Source organism: Puma concolor, chromosome E4 (genome assembly GCF_028749965.1).
Source record: "Puma concolor isolate L17-30 chromosome E4, mPumCon1.1.hap2, whole genome shotgun sequence".
NCBI lineage: Eukaryota > Metazoa > Chordata > Mammalia > Carnivora > Felidae > Puma > Puma concolor.
This window is the reverse complement of record NC_141683.1, coordinates 34274133-34291642: the sequence shown is the minus strand read 5'-3', so window position 1 is coordinate 34291642 and position 17510 is coordinate 34274133. Positions and strand designations below refer to the sequence as shown.

The window sequence follows — 17510 nt, the reverse complement described above, 5'->3', positions numbered from 1 at the left end:
GCTGCTGCCCTGAGCGACCAGCCTCCTGCAAGAAGAGAGTTGAGTGACTCCCAAGGTTTTCTTTTTGGGGTTGTTCTTCTGCACCGGACCAGCACATCTTCCTGTAATATTTTGGTTTGCAATAAGAAATACACACTTGGTCTTCGTTTCTGTGCCCGTTTCTGGCACTGGGCTCTTAACACCCTTGGGGTTTCCTGTGAAGAGGGAGAGAGGGATATCATCTGTTATATTAATGAGTAACTTTTGGAAAGCCCCTAGATCCGCTAAGGTGAGGGCTGGTTCCCAGAGGAACCAATCCAGAGATTAGAGGCTGGAACTGTCAATCCTACCTGCACCCCGTCCCCCACCTCTGGGGAGGGGAACCGGGCTGGAGAAGAAGTTCAATTGCCACTGGCCCATGATTTAATCAATCAGACCTATGTTAACGAAACCGCCTTAAAAGGCCGAAGGACACGGTTTGGAAAACATCCATGTTGGTGAACCAGAACGCATCCACGGCAGGATAAAAACTTCTTTGTTTGGGACCTTGCCCTGCGTATCTCTCCACCTGGTCGTTGATTCGTATCCTTCAACATCTTTTGTAACAAACTGGTAATCTAGGGGGTAAACGGGCTTCCTGAGTTCTATGAGCCGCTCTAGCCAATTAATCGGACCCAATGAGGGGTCGCGGAAGCCTCTGACCTACAGCCAGCTGGTCAGAAGCACAGATCACAAGCTGGACTCCCCACTGGCTTCGGTCTTGTGCGACGGGGCCCCCAGCCTGTGGATCTGCTGATGTCTCTGGGTAAGCGGTGCCAGAGTGGAGTTGAACTGTAGGACACCTAGCTGGGGTCGTGGCCTTGTTTGGTGGTGTAAGGAACCCCCCGCCGCCCCCCCCCCCTCACCGGAACTGGGTGCAGATCATGCTCCCTGCGCCGCCGCACTCTTACTTCCTGACCTACGTGTCCAGGAAACCGGGGCAGAATTCACGCGGCTTGAGACATTTCTCTTCACAGCTCCCCTCTGTGTTTTATGTCTCAACTGCCAGCTCTGTTTCCGCTTCAGACTCAACATGTCCAGACCCGGGCCCAGGAGGGGGGACCCTCTGCCCAAATCTGATCCTTTTACAGTGTTGTAGGTCTCAGCCAGTGACACTAGCATCCGTCCGATCAGTAAAGCCGGAAACCAATGCATCGTCTCTGACCGGGCCCCTCGCCCTGGCCCTGAGTAATCAGTTACCGAATCACCACGTCACCTCCAAACATTCAAACCTGTCCTCCTCCTTTCCCTCTAACACCACCGCTGCCCCAGTGCCCCCCATCTGCTCTCTTTTGGTGGCAGGTCTCTAACTGTTCCCTTTACATCCACTCAAGCCCCCCTCCCGCACCCGTTCCAGCAGCAGCCAAAATTATCTTTTCATCTGTAGGACGCTGCTTCTCATGTAAAAAAGAAAAGGACCTAAGAAAATGCACGCATACCTGCATTTGTACAGCAACGGGGAACCGCAAGCTAATGGGACTGATTAGCTACAGAGGGTAGGTGGGAAGGCTGTAGAAAGCGGAGACAGGGAGAGGGTGGGAAGGATGGCAAGAACTGTCCTTGGCTGAGTATACTTTTTGCATAGTTCCGATTTTAGAACTGTGGTCATGTTTCACATATCCAGGAAATAAATATGTAAATAATAAAGACATAAGCGGGATGTGTGTGTTTGGAGGAGGGTGGAAGGATCCCAGGTGAAATACACACAGTAACAAACTTAATTACGTTAAAAATGAAGGTCATACCACACGAAAGGGAGTGGGGAAGAAAAGAACGAGTCTAACTTTGAAAAAAAAAATCTACTCTCACCATGTGATTGCTGCATGAACGGGAGGTACCTGCTGACACGTCCAGCTTGAGGATAACGGCAGGTGTGCTTATTTATGTATTTATTTATGTATTTGTTTATTTCTTCATTTATTTCTATTTTAGAGAGCGCCACAGGGGGAGGGGGCAGAGGGAGAGAGAGAGAATCTCAAGCAGGTCCTACGCCCAACACCGAGCCTGACTTGGGGCTCAATCCTCAAACCCACGACCCTGGGGTCATGACCTGAGCCGAAATCAGGTCAGACGCTCCAGCAACTGAGCCACCGAGGCGCCCTGAGAAATGGTTTCTTAAGGGGACTCAGGGACAGAAGCGTGTCTTGAGTGGCTGTAAGACCCAAGACACGTACGTCTGCAACCTCAGCTCCGTAAGATGTGCTCCTATAACTCTAGAGACTGGGGAATACGTGCCAGTAACCCACCAGGTAGGAAATATCGTGTCTTCGGAGCAGTTAAAGGATATTATGCCCCAAGGGTATACTTATGGGTGTGATTAGACAAAAAGGAAAGAATGTGGATGTGGGGGCTGTACTCAAAGCTTCAGGTCACAAAGCAGTCGTCGTGACACGTTCGTCCAAGATGGTGTTAGTCCGGTTCACACAATGATGTCAAAGGCTAAAGACAGATTCTAGCTGATGGCGACGTACTTCCCATTTATGGGCTAGCATTCTGCGTTTGTGTGTATTACAGGATCGAGCAAACAAGTAACTTTATTTTTATTTATTTTTTTTTTTAATTTTCTTTTTTCTTTTTTTTTTTTTTAATTTTTTTTTTCAACGTTTATTTATTTTTGGGACAGAGAGAGACAGAGCATGAACAGGGGAGGGGCAGAGAGAGAGGGAGACACAGAATCGGAAACAGGCTCCAGGCTCCGAGCCATCAGCCCAGAGCCTGACGCGGGGCTCGAACTCACGGACCGCGAGATCGTGACCTGAGCTGAAGTCGGACGCTTAACCGACTGCGCCACGCAGGCGCCCCACAAGTAACTTTATTATGGAGGAAAGCACTAGGTTTCTTGCCATTGGAGAAGAGAGTTACAAATGAGAAAATGAGAAAGACCAGAAAAAGCCCTGTGATTTTAGATTACAACTGGAGTTATCAATATGAACTCATGATTTTTAATATATATATACAGACAGGTAAATATAGATAAAGATACAGATGTGTGTATATAATATATACATATATTTCCTCGTTCTATTCATCAAAAGGGCCTAGGAGTAATAACACCCCAGTCGCAACGAACATATCTAGCACCCACATCAGGCTTCTTAATATAATTTTACAAAATAGGGTCCAGTAGTCCTTCAAAAAGTTCAGGCTGAGAACAGAGAAAGAACAAGATGGGCCCCAGACATCTCGTGATGCCCAAAGCAAGGAAGTCTTGGGGCGCCTGGGTGGCACAGTCTGTTTGGTGTCTGACTTCAGCTCAAGTCACGATCTCACGGTTCGTGAGTTCAAGCCCCACATCGGGCTCTGGGCCGACAGCTCAGAGCCTGGAGCCTGCGTCAGATTCTGTGTCTCCCTCTCTCTCTCTCTGCCCCTCCCCTGCTCACGCTCTGTCTGTCTGTCTGTGTCTCTCAAAAATAAACATTAATACATTTTTTAAAAATAATAACACATTTTTTTTTTTTTTTTTTTAAATTTTTTTTTTCAACGTTTATTTATTTTTGGGACAGAGAGAGACAGAGCATGAACAGGGGAGGGGCAGAGAGAGAGAGGGAGACACAGAATCGGAAACAGGCTCCAGGCTCTGAGCCATCAGCCCAGAGCCCGATGCGGGGCTCGAACTCACGAACCGCGAGATCGTGACCTGGCTGAAGTCGGACGCTTAACCGACTGCGCCACCCAGGCGCCCCAATAATAACACATTTTAAAAACACAAGGAAGTCTCAAAGAATGGTGGAAGCATGTCAAAAGGACAGAACAGCCAATGTAAAGGGTCTCTCTCTAGCCAAATATGCTACGCTGAGCAACACAATAAATAACAGTCATGGACTGTAACCCACAGAATAAAATAAATATGTATGATCCCATAGTGATGTAAAGAAATAACTGAGTAAATAATTAAATGGGGGTTAAGAAATGACTCTGGTACAGTAGCATCCCAATAAATAAATGCCGAAGGAATGATGGAAACAAACATCACAACTTGGCAACCACCACAGTAATAATTGTTACAGGTGAAAATCATTAATAAATGCTAAAATTAGTGGAAGAAAGCATGATGGGAAGTAGGATTTTTGCATAGTCTCAAGGTATCCACCTGTAAGATACATACTGGTCGAAACAGGAAGAGCAGTGACTTTGCGATGAAAACACGTGGCAGATACAAGTTTAACAAAGTTAACCGAGTTAACATCACGGGTTATGATGCGTAGTTGATAGCCAGTGCCTCCTATTATACTGCACTAAAAAGGACACAATGTCACAGTGTTCTTGCCAGCAACGCACAATCTGAACTTAAACATGAGAAAACATCCAATACCAATTGAGAGACATTCCGCAGAAATAATCGGCCAGGATTCTTGAAAGGCACCAGGATATTTAAAGACAAAGGCACGATCACACATTGAAGGGAAAAGAGACATGACAAATAAATGCCGTGAAAATTCTGGGTTGGATCTTGCATTGGAAAAGGACATCTTGATTTGGTTTAAAAAAATATTTTTTTAAGGTTTATTCATTAAAAAAAATGTTTTAATGTTTATTTTTGAGAGACAGGGACAGAGCATGAGTGGCAGAGGGGGAGAGAGAGAGAGAGACACAGAATCCAAAGCAGGCTCCGAGCTCTGGAGCTGTCAGCCCAGAGCCCGACGCGGGGCTCGAACCCATGAACTGTGAGATCATGACCTGAACCGAACTCGGATGCTTAACCTACTGAGCCACCCAAGTGCCCCAATGTTTATTCATTCTTGAGAGAGAGAGACAGACAGAGCACGAGCAGAGGAGGGGCAGAGAGAGAGAGGGAGACACAGAACTCATAGTGGGCTCCAGGCTCTGAGCTGTCAGCACAGAGCCCAAAGAGGGGCTCAAACTCACAAACTGCAAGATCGTGACCTGAGCTCGAGTCGGTCGCTTAACCGACTGAGCCACACAGGAGTCCCTTGATTTGCTTTTAATAAGTGGACTTCTGTAAGATGCTAACATTTGGGGAAGCTGAGTGAAGAGTATGTGGGAACTCTGAACTCTTTTTCGAATTTTTTTTAAAGTTTATTTTGAGAGAGAGAGAGAGAGAGCATGCACGAGTGAGGGAGAGCAGAGAGAAAGAGAGACAGAATCCCAAGCAGGCTCCACACCATCATTGTGGAGCCCGACTTGGGGTCTGAACCCACAAACCTTGAGATCATGACCTGAGCTGAGATCAAGAGTCGGAGGCTTAACTGAATGCGCCACCCAGGCACCCCTGGAACTTTTTTAAAGTTTAAAATTAGTAAGTTTAAAGAAAGACGTCTTTTTATGTTTATTTTTGAGAGAGACAGAGAAAGAGCGTGAGTGGGGGAGGTGGAGAGAGAGAGAGAGAGAGAGAGAGAGAGAGAACGGGAGACAGAGGATCTGAAGCGGGCTCTGTGCTGATAGCAGAGAGCCCGATACGGGGCTCGAACTCACAAACCGCAAAATCATGACCTCAACTGAAGTTGGACACTTAACCAACTGAACTACCCAGGGGCCCCTGAGGTGCACCTTTTCACTGTCTCTGGATATGCCCTGTTCATATTGCAACTTGCATGGTGGTCGGTAACCAGATACTCCAGTGGTCCTTTGGGTAGTCAGGCTTGACAAGCAAAGGTGTGGACATTGTCTCCACCCGGGGCCTGGGACTATACAGAGGAACCTCCTAACCAGAGATGGAGAACCTCATCCTAAATCCCCAGGAACATACTCATGTCCCTGAAAGGCAGCAGAGCACAGGGTAAAAGGGTAGACTCTGGAGTCAGACCTTGGGGCTCATCTTGAGAGTTATAACGATAGGCAACATTTACTGAAGTTAAATATGTACAGGACACGGAGGTAGGCACTTTACCCACACTATCCTGTTTAATCCTTCCCCCTAGTAGAGGGGAAACGGAGGCAGAAACAGATTAAGAGAGCTGCCCTAAGTCACTCAAGTCGCGTCCAGTCTTGAACTCTGGCTGTTGTGCACACTTCCTAAAAGTGTCCTTCCTCCAATATCCTCTCAAGGAGGTGAACATGGTCCAACTTCAGGAGACGTTCCAGTCGGAAAGATCTCTTAAGAGTCCACTCCTGTGGCCTCTCTGCTCTGCTTGCCTGTCACGTCAGGATAGGATGATGCACATTCAACAGCATCTGGAGGCATCGTCTCTACTGTTGAACTTAACCGGTGAGTGACTACGTGGCAGGAATTTGGGCCCAGGAAGATTGGGCACAGGGGCAAGGAAGAGCCTTCTGGGTGGGCACCTGAGCTGCGTGGGAGGCAGACAGCCCGCCCCCTTCTCTGGGGTTCATCTCAAAAAAGTGACTGTCAGCTATTGGAGGCTGGGGCTGGTTTTGGCTTCCTGCTCACCCATCACCCATGCTAGTGATCTGTCTCCTGAGCCCCCCGTGAGCTGTCTCCCCCTCTTCATGCCCCTTCTCATGCTCCTGGAAGCATAGGTTACCGTGATCAAGGCTTCCTCATTCCTTAGGTGCTCAAACCTTTGATTTCTTCTCCTTCAGTCTTGGAAGGGAGGAAGCAGGGAAAGTCCTCAGGATATGGAGCAGCGAGACCCGATTGTGCCATCGCGTGATGGCCATGTGCCCTTGAGCAAGTCATGTCACATCTCTGCTACGTTCTGGATGCACAGAGTTATTTTGAGACATACATGAGATGCATATTTGGGGAAGCACAAGGACTGTGCCGATGTCGGTTTCTCTTCTTACTTCCTCCACGCTGGGACGGAGACCCAGAGCGGTTCTGCATGGGTCATCCTGCACAAGGAAAGGAGACAGAGCTCTGTGGCTTTGCTGCCCGGCAGCATTCGGACTAGAGCTCTCCCCCAGGCACCGGGCATCCCGGGGGGACCCCACCAAGGCTGATGAACGCCTCCTCTCCCCTCCACTTCAACTAACATTTATTGAGCCCCTGTTATGAGTCAGACATTCTCACCTCCAACATCTAACTTATTCTCATGACAGCCCCACACATTTATATACAACCTCCCATTAAGGAAACTGAGGCTCAGACAGGTGACTTACCTTGCCCAGGTTCATAAGTTGGTAATTAGTTGAATTCGCATCTGCCTGTCAGCAAGGTTAGTGCTGTTTCTGCCACTACAAAGCTACCATAAATGAATAACTTCATTTGAACACCAGACAGCCCTGTGATCTTGGCAAAGGTAGAATTATTACTCTCGCTTTACGTAGGAAGAAAATGAGTTTGCGAGAGCTCGTGAGGTTAGAAGGCATAGACCTGGGGATAGAATCAAGGTCTCTGGTTTCAGTTCGTCCATTCATTCATTCATTCATTCATTGTACAATTTCCTGAGTTCCAATCCTCTACCCAATATTGGGAAAACAAATCCAGTTTAGAAAGATGCTCACGTCCTAGCTGGAGGGAAAGGCAATCAAATGTGATTGTAATCTCTCTGCTTTTCCTGTGGGAATGTTCTTTGAAATAGTCCTGGGTTCTCCTTTCTCACCCCACGCTCACACCTCCACCCCTTCAAAGACGCGTCCGTGTCCACCATGCCCCCATGATTGCACTTGCGAATGTCAGCAGTGGTGTCCGTGTTGGCAGATCTAATGGTCCCCCTTGATTTCATCTTATTCTGTCTCTGAGCAATCCTTCTCACGGACAACTCCTTTCTTTTTGAAATCCTTTCTCCTCTTGTATTCCGGGTGCTACCTGCTTCTCCTATGTCTTCGCCACCTCATCCTCTTGGGTCGCAGGGCTTTATGCAGGAATATGTCTGCATGTTCTTTAAACACATGGAGTTTGACCCAGCTCTGGACTTTGCCTTGGCTGTTCCTTCTGCTAGAATTCTTTTCGCCTCATCTTTACATGGCTGGTTCCTTATCTTTCAAGTCTCTGATTAAATTTTAGATCTTCAGAGAAGGCTTTGCTGATACTCCATCTAAAGATGACCCTCAACCTTTTCCTTTAGAGTTCCCCCCTTTAGTTCTCTGCATTGGACTCACCACTATCTCCTATTTTGTTTACTTATTTTATTTGCCATCTCTTTCCCTCAACCAAAAGTAAGCTCTGTGAAAACAAGGGCTTTGCCCATCTTGTAGAAGAATGCTTGGCCCATAGTGAGCATTTGACAAATGTTTGTTTAATAAACATATGGAAGGGGGGCGCCTGGGTGGCTCAGTCAGTTAAGCGTCCTACTGGGGCTCAGGTCATGATCTCGCGGTCCATGAGTTCGAGTCCCGCGTCGGGCTCTGTGCTGACCGCTCAGAGCCTGGAGCCTGCTTCAGATACTGTGTCTTCCTCTCTCTCTGACCCTCCCCCGATCATGCTCTGTCTCTCTCTGTATCAAAAATAAATAAACGTTTAAAAAAAAACAATAACATATGGAAGGTGTTCTCTGAAAGATAGGAGAGAGAGACAGAGACAGAGAGAGAAAGAGAGACTTTGAAAGCTAATTAAAAGAGTTTTTAGAAGGATACATGGTCAACAGTATCAAATGCCCCAGATACGTCAAATATGACAATAAATAAAACGTTTCCATTGGATGCGGAAATTTGGACGTCCCCAATCTCAGCAAAAGCAATTCCGGTGGAGATTTGCATGTGGAAAGCTAACCCAGGAGCACTGTGTGCAGTACGTGGACGTGAGACAGTGAATGCAATTTAAGCTTAGCTGTAAGGTGAAAGGAAGCTAGAGAAATTGATAGGCCATCAGGGTCAAGGAGGATTGTTCTGCTTTGGTTTTGGTTTTGCTTTGGGATGGAAAACATTTGAGCATGATCATACACTGAGGAGTCTACGAAGGAAAAAAAAACATATAGGAAAGGTGATCATTATAAAGCAAGGTTCTTGAAGGAAAGAAGGGATGGAATCTAGTGAACAAGAATGAATTCTTAGGAAAAAGGGTCAGCACCTTCTCTTCCAGGTCAGGGGAGAAGAAGCAAAGCATGGAGAGATGTAAAAAGAAAAAAAAGGGGTGGGCGGGGGGGGACGCCTGGGTGGCTCAGTCAGTTAAGCGTCCGACTTCGTCTGAGGTCGTGATCTCACAGTCCGTGGGTTCGAGCCCCGCGTTGGACTCTTTGTGTCGACAGCCCAGAGCCTGGAGCCTGCTTCAGATTCTGTATTTCCCTCTCCCTCTGCTCCTCCCCAGCTCACTCTCTCTCTCTCTCTCTCTCAAAAATAAATACAGATTGAAAAAAAAAAAACTACCCAACTTTATGGGTACGGGTTGAGAGATGGAAGGAATTCCCTCTTAATGGGTAATATTTTCCCTCTGAATGTCAACCGCTGATGGCAAGAGAAGTAGGCGAAGGGGCAGGCCCTTGCTAAGACCAAAGGTCTAAAATAGCCATCAGCCATCGTAGGTAGGGATGAGAAGTAAACTGCATTCGGAACAATGACAGAAAAGAACCCGTGTTGATACTGAAGTCGGGTGAGGTCAGACCCATGTACCCTTGAGGAAAGCGTGAGTGTGCAGAGAAAGGAAGGTGGCATTGGGTCAGTCCAGGTTGGGGAGCACGTGGGGCTGTCCTCACCCCTGGTGTTGTGCCCGAGGCCCCCTCTCTCACCAGCATACAGCTACTACGTAAACACACCCAAGCAGAAAACATTTGTTCTGCAAAAGCCACTGCCCCCGTTTTCCAGTCGAATAAACGAACTCGTGCTCCCACCCTTGCTCATTCCCAGAACCCGAGTGCACCGTTCCGGCATCCTGACTTCTTGAAGCTGCTCTTGGTACCTGAAGGGAACTGGAACATACACCCTCCAAGCACTGAGGAGTGGGACTATATGCTTAAGAGGGCAGAAAAGGCACATTCTGGAAATGGTCTGGGTCAGCGGAACGCTAACACTGCCTTCCAGGGTCCTCTCGGCCCCCGGACAGAAGCGGGGAGGGATGGAAGGCAGGCTGGCAGAAAGGAGGCATGCCCTGTGACACACTGAGGCTGTGTCAGAGCTTTGCATCTAGTAGAAAATGCTGGGCGTGGGGGAAGGAGCTGACTGGCATGTTGGTGCCCCGGGGCCTCCATGTGGGCCCAGGCTGGGGTCCTTCTCAGGTGGCATCAGTGTTAAAGGAGCCTGGGCCCCCACACAGCTGAACACAGGCTGGGAGGAAATTCTTCCTTCTGAAGTTACCACTTCTCACTTAATGACTTTTGGGGGTGTGTCTCTGGGTGGAGAGGAAGTGATTAACCCTTTCCTGAGACACGTAATTGCCTTCGAGGCTTGGGGAGGAATCTAACTCAACTCATTTTGTGTCATTTACTATAGTCAATGCTGTGACTATAGTCAGCAGTGGGTGGTTGATCTACATGAAATAACCTGCAGCTTATGTCCAATCCTGAGAGGAAGGGAGGGAGACAGAGAGAGAGAGAGAGAGAGAGAGAGAGAGACTTTCCACATAGACCTTTCAAACACTGTCCACGGGAGAGCTGAGGCTAGAATCAGTATTTAAAAAATTTTTTTCTTAATGTTTTTATTTATTTTTGAGACAGAGAGAGACAGAGCATGAGCAGGGGAGGGGCAGAGACAGAGGGAGACACAGAATCGGAAGCAGGCTCCAGGCTCTGAGCCATCAGCCCAGAGCCCCAGTGCGGGGCTCGAACTCGCAGACTGTGAGATCATGACCTGAGCCGAAGTCGGACGCTCAACCGACTGAGCCACCCAGGCGCCCCGTAGAATCAGTATTTAACAAACATGTACAGAACATGACTGCTTGTATTCAGGCTTCGAGTTGCAAAGAAGGGAGTTTCCAGTCTAATGGGGGGAGACCTAGACGATGCCCTCAGAAAGCATTCCAACGCGAGGGCCAAGCAGGCAGTGTTGACAGATCAGAGGATGTTGATCCCCTTCTTTAAAGGATAAAGTGCTTCATCTGAGAAGCCAGCAGAGGAGAATTCTTTAACAGGCTTGAGTTTAGAAGGCGGGAAGGAAAAGGTGGAAGAATGCCTCATCTTGAAGAAAGGTAACCCTGCGTCCAGTCGTCCTGCTGAATCCCCCGTCATCCCTGCGCGGGAGGCCCTGAGCAAAGCCACCACATAGGCCTGCCCCAGGGTCTGTCCCCTCCCAGAGCAGGGCTGCTCTCTCTCTCTGGCACCACTGCATTCAAGGCCACGGGCAGACCCTAGGCTCTGGGCCGCCTCCCACCTCTGGAAAAGTCCCGGCAGAAAGGTAACAATGAGTCAATGTTTAGCTCAGGGAGACAAAAGGCCCTTTGATAAGACCCTGGCCTCGGCAGACGCCTCCGCTCTGCGAATGAGCTTGGATTGCATTCAGGAAGAGGGGGAGCAGGAAGCTGCTGCGGTTAGTGAGCTCCCCCCCAACCCCCCTTGTCCTTTCAGACGCCGTGACTGTGGTATAGACCCTGCAGTTTGGACCCTGGCCTGGCAATCACGCTTCTAGTCGCCTCGTCTGATAAGGCCCTCCTCACACCCAGGAATTCTGGGCTTGTTCCGACGGAGATGGGAGCGGGGCCAGGTAGCCACGTGGAGGGAGCTGGGACTTGCCTCCACTGCGGGGGTGGGGGTGGGGGGAAGGGCCACAGCTCGATGATGCCGGAGTCCTGTGTCCCTGAGCCTGCATTTCTAGAGAGCCACCTCCTCTGTGATGTGCCAGTTCCCTGGTGAGTCTGTTGTCTCAGCTACTCACCTTTCCAAGGCAAAGCGGGGAAGAAAACACTAAGCTGTCGGGTGAGGCTCTGCAGGGAAACAGTGCGGGCCGTTAGGAGCCATCCAGGGGGGCTGGTTAGGAGGGAAGCTGGGACTGGGCTCACAGATTAGCAGCCTTTGTGTGGGTCATTTGGATTTTATGGAGACCGTGGAGAGAAGGAGCTAAGGGCAGGTGGGACTGTGACAGGTAATAAGAAATGTATCTTGGGCCCTCACACAGAGCTCCTAAGACCTTTGGAATTTCCTAAATGGTGAGAATCATAAAAGTTTCTCTTGTTGTGTTAATGAGGCAACTTTTGGAATATCCCTAGGTCACCTAAGGATGGGAGTTGTTTACCTGAAGACCCCACCTTACCCGCCCCCCACCCGCCCGTGAGGAGTGGGGGCTGGAGGATGAGTCCAGTCACCCTTGGCCAGTGAATTAATAAACTGTGACTATGCAATGAAGCCTCCGTTAAAAACAAAACCAAAAAAGGATGGGGTTTAGAGAGCTAATGGGTTGTGAACATGGCGGGGGGGGGGGGGGGGGGGGGGGGGGGAAGGATTGTGGAAACCTCTGAGTTAAAGCTGATTGGTCAGAGGCACAGGGGACAACCTGGCCTAGTGATTAGCATGTGAATTCAGGGAGTCTTGGAGACTGAGCCCTTAACCTGTGGGATCTGACTCTGTCTCCCGGGGAGGCCTGGTCAGAATTGAGTTGAATTGTAAAACAGCCAGCCAGCCAGTGTCCAAAAATTTCTTGGTAGTGTGGAGACCGCCTCCCCCTGCCGCCATATTGGAATTAGATTCATAAAGACGGGGTTAAAGCTGCTGGGTGGGGACCAGGACATGAGATAGCCACCATGGAAAGCTCAGTCTGCTAAAAGCGAAGTCCTATATGAACAAATAAATGCATCCCCCCTCTGCCCTTTAGCATCAGTGCCAGCCCCCTTAGCTCCACCCTGCCCTGTGCCCCCTCCCCTCAACACACACAGAGGAATCTGGGCTTAATGAGACCTGGGCTCTGGGGAAGGGAGAAGAAAGTAGACAAACTGGTTCAACAGGGAGGAAGGATTCTTGCCATTCTCTTCCCAGGCTGAGGACAGAAAGGAATAGGGGAGCAAGTGAGGTGAGCTTGTGGAGGGAGAAGGAAGGGCCTCAGAAGGCTGGGTGCTCTCCCATAACGGACAGAAATGGGTGCCGCTTTGTGTCCTTCATTATTCCAGCAGGATTTCAAGAAGACAGGCTGACTGGCCCCATCTTGCAGGCCTGTGCATGAGGAGAGGGCATGTGAATTGCCTGAGGAGGACGGAGTTTGATGGGGAGGAGAGAAGAAGCAAGGCAGTCAACAGATTGAGCTGGGCACCATGCATAGCCATGCTGACCCAGATGCAAGGTGGGAGAGCCTGGTGCTGTGCACACGAGGGATGGCCCCTCTGAAGGCTGAGGGGGTCCGAGGTTCTTGGATGCCCTTCAGCATTCTCTCGTCCAGGCCCCAACCCTCTGGGCTGCTCCCCGCCGTTGAACAAAGCATCTTCCTAACACTCAGAGGTACAAGAAGACCCAGGAGACCGAAGACGCCAGGCCACCACATGTCAGCAGTCCAGTCTCCTCACTTGACTCCTGCACTGGTCTGATAGAATGGCCACCACACCCCCATGCCAGGCTTCTGACGCCCCCCTGTCCTCCAGGGGTCCCAAGCCAGATGGAGACCATCCGCATATCCCCTGTGGTCTAGCTGCGCCACGGCTGGAATTATTTCCCAAGAATTTGATAGGAAAGTGTAAGAAAGGCAGAACTCTTCAATAAGAGAATCCAAGAGCCATCAGAGCTCAACTCCCTTATTTGAGTCCAGACACAGACTAATGTGGCCGGCAGGAGTTCTAGTTCTGCGGCTTTATCGCAGAACATGAGGGGACTGGGTTCTGTTCTCTGTTCGCCCGACTCCCGCCATGCCCGGCCTCTTACAGGTGTTGGATGAATAAATGAACGGATTGCCAGCAGACAGGAGTGCAGGGTGGATTTACTCAAAGGCCACTTGCCCAAACATCTGGGGACCCCCATCCTCTCCCATCCTGTCCCCAACCCCCTGCCTTCAGGGAGCAGAGAATATGCCCAAACAAACTGATCATACAAACTGGGTTAACGTGATGCGAAAGAGTCAAGGACATCTAGGATGCTTCCCTACAGTAGGTCTCATTTTCAGTAAAGCCAAAAACTCTTTGAGCTCCGGGTAATGTCCCTTGCTATCTTCCTTTGGGCCTGTCTTTCTGTTGATCCTGCTGCTCTCCCGTCTCTCCGATCCCTCCTCGGCGCTTCAGCCTTTCTGCCTCTTTTTCTTTGTTTCTCTGGATTGTAGGCCTGGGTCCGAAACCGGGATCCTCCCAGGCTGGCCTCTCTGACCCTGATCTTCAGAGGGCACCCCCCCCCCCCCCCCCCCCCCCCCCCCCCCCCCCGCCGCCCGGCACCTTCAAAGTGTTCAGTGCTAAGCAGATGTGCACAGACAAAAGACAGCAAGCATGCTTGTAGAGACATGTATCCACAAAGACACCTGGGAGCACTGTTTCCTTAGGCTACTGGGATGGGTCTGCTGCATCCAGATATTTTACAGTAGTTTTGTTTTGTAAGAATTGTGTGCGCTTGAGCAACATACTGGCATTTTATTTTTCTTTGGAGGTTCTGGCACAAATGAATGAAAATACCTATGCCCCCTGCGATGTATTTGCTGTGAAAGATACATTTGCAAGGCACCGTGTCGGTCAATAGGTAGGCTCCCTCGTCCACGCGCATAAAATGCAACGTGTTTTAAAGGTAACCAGCAGTGAAAACCAGTAAGCACTTTGCTTCCCTTTTCTTCATCCTGTGACTGACGCTGGTGAGCTATACCTGCAATTTATAACCCAAACGTGCCACAGATGGTGAATTTATTGGAGTAGGGAGACGGGCTGCGGAAAATGCAAAAGAAGCATTTTACTATGTCTCAATATTTGGGTGGAGGTAACTCACTGTTTACCAACAGCGCAATGGCTTAGTCTGACGACCTCATTTGATTAAACAGCAAGAGGAAAAAGTGAAAGATGGGTGCCGAGAGGATTGGAACAATACTTGGCCAGCGCAGTGATTTAAATAGGGTGGGTGCTTACATGAGCAATGGACTGATCGGAAGCAATAGGTCAGAGGGAGAAATGGTTCATGACAAACCAGTTCAGGGCACCAGCCCCGAGAGGGTCCACGGGGCCCTGGGACATCCTGCCCATCTCCTCTGGATCTCTGACAACCACCCCTTCCACCAGCCCAGCGTTTCTCGGGGGACAAAACATGCCCACAGTCATAAGATCGTTCGGATGTCAAAACACAGAAGAGGAAGTTGAGATCTGTAATTATGTTTTACAGACGAAGCTCGTCTGTTGGATGAACAGATTGAGTCCCCGACCCAAAGTCTCAAAGTGGGGCTTCCGGGACTAGAACCCAGTTACCCCGACTCCCCAGCCAGGTGGACTCTTGGGCTCTAACTGCATCTTCCGAGACTTTACTTTGGATTCGACTTGCCGTGTGGTCCCACCCTAGACACTTCTCCCGGGACCGGCCCTGTGCTGCCCCTGACCTCATTGCTGGCTCTCAGGGCATGTTTTAGAGCCGGGTCCCAGAGACAGGCAGACTCATTTGAGCTCAGGAAAGTCTCTTTATACCCAAAGCCAACAGCCTGCGACCTCCCTGCTTGAACAGTCTCCTAACTGGGCTGTCAGGTGACACCCACTTCCCTGTGATACAGAGGAAAGCTTGCTTGCCTGGGAGGCGAACACCCAAGCGTCCGTTCTGGTTCCTCTCTGGCTACGCAGCCCTAGGCAGGTCACTTTACGTCTTTACACTCCAGCCTCTTTATCTGCAAAACAGGGACAAACGTACACACCATTCGGGGCTGTTGACAGGATTACATGAGGTCTCTTTAAAAAAAATTTTTTTTAACGTTTATTTATTTTTGAGACAGAGAGAGACAAAGCCTGAACGGGGGAGGGTCAGAGAAAGGGAGACACAGAATCCGAAACAGGCTCCAGGCTCTGAGCTGTCAGCACAGAGCCCGACGCGGGGCTCGAACTCACGGACTGTGAAATCATGACCTGAGCCGAAGTCGGCCGCTTAACCGACTGAGCCACCCAGGTGCCCCAGATGAGGTCTCTTTTATAAAAGGCCTGCTAGGCGCTCAGCAAAGGCTACCTCTCTTCCTTCTTCCACCTGTCCATCCCTCCTTCCTGCCTTTTCTTCTTTCTGCTTTGTTGAAGTTCATTTTCTTATGTTGATTTATTTCTTGAGAGAGAGAGAGAGAGAGAGAGAGAGAGAGAGAGAGAGAGAATCCCAAGCAGGCTCTACACTGTTAGCACAGAGCCCGATGCGGGGTTCAGCCTGAGCCGATGATGTCAAGAAATGGACACTTAATGTACTGGGCCACTCAGGCACTCCTGCTGAAGTTCATTTGCATACCACTCCCAGATGATCCTTCTGGATCTCCACTAGCCTCAGGCTGCCCTCTGCATCCCAAACCTCAAATGACTTCCCGTCGCCAGTGCGGCCACTTCTGTGTCTGCCACGCAGGACCCTCGGCCACAGACACCGCCTCTCCTCTTCATGCTTCCTCTCTTACCCCTCAGGAGCGTGCACAGTCTGCTTGGGGGGTTCCCGCCCGTGCTGACTTGCTCCTGTCTTCACTTCTTCTGCTGTCTCGCCTCCTGGAATGCCCTTTCCCGCCTCTCCATCGCTGCAGGCATCTGTCACTCCCCTGGGGATCTCTCCCTTCTCTGATTTCCGATTTCATTTACTGTTCGTATCAGGTTCTTTGGTACCAAATCACAGAGGCACGTATGGCTTCCGGTTGTTTCCTGTGTCTGTATCATTTTCTTATCAACTTTACAATCTGTTCCTCCAGGGCAGACCAAGGTCTCAGTACCTCTCTGAGATTCCCACTGGCCGGCAGAGCCCAGTGGGAACAGGCGATGCGCTCTGGGCTCACGCCTCCAGGCCTGGGTCCAAATCCTAGGTCCAGTACTCACAAGTCTTTGCTGAATCTGACTATTAGGTTCTCAATAAACTGAATGTAATTGACTCGCCCCCCAGACAGTGCTGAAGATACAGTAGTGAGTAGGACGGGTTCCCTGTCCTCCTGGAGCATTCAATTCAGTCCAGCAAAGGCTGAGATAGACATTAAATGAATAGCGACAATTGTCATAAGGAGTATTTTTGGAGCATGTAAGGGGACCGTAAGGGGTACAGTATTGGGGTAGAGTTCTCTGAAGGAGACAACAAGCTCACATCCGAGGGATCTGAGGTATATAAGTGGGAAGAGAAAGGGGAAAGGGCTGAGGGGTGGAGACAGTGGGCCTTCCAGGCAGCATAAATCGCAGGTGCAAAGATCCTGAGGCAGGAGAGCACACAGCCCTCTCCGGGAACTTGAGCCTAGCTTGGTTAGCAGTGAGGAGAGAGGGGCACGGTGAGGCTGAAGGTAGGCTGTTCTAGAGCAGAGCCTGGCTGGCCATGCTGAGGAATTTGGACTTGATGCACGATGGGAGACCAGGGGGGCGGCCTGGTTAGATTTGTGTTTTGAAAGCTCACTCCGGGTGCTATAGGCAGAATGGATAAAAAGCTAAAAGTCGATTCGGGGGGTCGAACTGAGTGAAAGAGACACCGATGCCTGGAACGCTCCCAATAAAGACCCCGCAGTGTCTGTGGGTCTAAAACTTGACTTCAGGGGCCAGTGCTCAGAAGAGCAGAAGGGGCCTCCAGTCCCAGGCACTGTCTCCTTCCTGAAGCACGTTTTTCCCCAAACCATCGCCTCTTGCCTTGTCCACCCTCTTCCTGGACAGCCTAGTTAGTTTAGGGTGGGGAGGAGAAGAAGAAGAA

General features: G+C 49.9%; 1 long non-coding RNA gene across 1 annotated transcript; it reads left to right on the top strand.

The window, feature by feature from the left end:
• The first annotated feature begins 11505 nt into the window (after positions 1–11505).
• Positions 11506–13621, top strand: LOC147572567 (uncharacterized). Its single transcript, XR_015245973.1, has 2 exons — positions 11506–11593; positions 12886–13621. It is a non-coding gene; the product is annotated as an uncharacterized LOC147572567 (long non-coding RNA).
• Positions 13622–17510: the final 3889 nt, after the last annotated feature.